Below are 1805 nucleotides of genomic sequence, written 5' to 3'. Positions count from 1 at the left end.
AAACCGATACTGTGAGGTGTAAACGTTATTCGGGTGAACGTAGAAAACCCGGTTGTGATGAGGTGTAAACGTTGTTCGGGTGAACGTAGAAAACCCGGTTGTGATAGTGGATTTCTCCCCGGGAGTGGGGAGCGGAGACGTAGGACGGAAGGTCCGAACTCCGTGATCATATTGTGTGTTTGAATGTGCTTTGGCGTTTATTTATATTTGTGCTCATTACTCATATCGTCATTGTCTCATTATTCATATCATCCTCTATCTTGTTTCATTTTGTTTACCCTTGTGTTAGTTTATATATCCTTACATATATCATATTGTATATCTTCTTGGTATGTGTTTGAATGTGCTTTGGCGTTTATTTATATTTGTGCTCATTACTCATATCGTCATTGTCTCATTATTCATATCATCCTCTATCTTGTTTCATTTTGTTTACCCTTGTGTTAGTTTATATATCCTTGCATATATATTTTATCATATAGGATATATCTCATTGTTTATATTGCTTATCCTAGCTCATATATCTTATGGTATTTCATACTTGCTAGGATAACTTATTAATTAATTTTAATTGGCATTTAAATCGGATTAGATTAGCATAAGACCCTAATCACCCCCCCTCTAGGGTCTAACACAGTTGTGGACTTTGCTTGAAGCTCTTCAATTTTCTTTTGAAAATCAATGAAAATCAATTGGGACCGGACTGCTGGATTCAATTGGGACCGGACAAGCTGCTGCATATTTTGAAAATCAAAATCATTTTAATGAAGAAATGGGCCAGACTTTGGTTTTTCTTGGACCAAATGAGGACCGGACTTGTGATTTTGAAAATCAAAATCATTTTACTGAAGAAATAAGATGTTTATTATGAACAAGCTTATGTTAGATTTTTTATTAAATGCATTTGATTCATTTATGTCTAACAAGCTTGATTCTTTTGATAGCGCTTATACATTATGGAAATTCATAGAAGCGCATCAAGGAGACTTGGAGGCGATCCAACAAGCTTTGGCGGATCCGGCTTCAAGTTCATGTGGAGCAGAGGAGGGCTACTCTTAATTGAGAAGGCCTTCCAAAATTGTAACTTTTTATTGTAATTAATAATAATAATTTTTTCACCACTTTAAATTTTCTCTTCTTCTCTTTGTTGGATGATAAAGATGAAGATGGAGAATTATTTGAAGGTTTGCATTTCTTTTCTTTTTCTCTTTTATTGCTTATTAGTGTAGATTTATTTTTATGCTTGTAGTTTAGATTTTATTTTCTTGTTAAATAGCCAAGAGGCTAGAACCCTCTTGCCTTAGATTTATTTCATGCTTATAGAATAGATTTATTTTCTTGCATTTAATTCTTATAATTTTATTTTGTAGTTTAGATTTTGCAATTTATTTTGTAGTTAGATTTTAATTTCTTATACTATTCACCTTGAGGCTAGAACCCTCTTGGGTTTAGTTTTTCTTTTTGTTTATTTTTATTTTGTTTGATTCGCCTTTAGGCTAGAACCCTCTAGGGAATCACCATTTTATATGTGCTAAGTCTCATGCTACCATATCTAGACATCTCATACACCATGCACATATATATAGCAAAGTTTACAAGTGTTCAATTCGTGATCGTAAAGGCCATTTATCTAAATTTTGCTATGATGCACAAAAATCTAAAAATGCTAATATCAATGTTTCTTGTGCATCTCATAAGGCTTCTTCATCACATACACATGCACATGCACACTCTCATAAAGTTCATCATATGCATGCTCATGTGTATTCATGTGATCTTTGTGGTCGTTTTGGTCATTTGGCCAA

This window comes from Asparagus officinalis, chromosome 1 (genome assembly GCF_001876935.1).
Source record: "Asparagus officinalis chromosome 1, Aspof.V1, whole genome shotgun sequence".
Lineage (NCBI taxonomy): Eukaryota > Viridiplantae > Streptophyta > Magnoliopsida > Asparagales > Asparagaceae > Asparagus > Asparagus officinalis.
The sequence above is the reverse complement of the archived record's forward strand: the minus strand, read 5'-3'. Positions refer to the sequence as shown.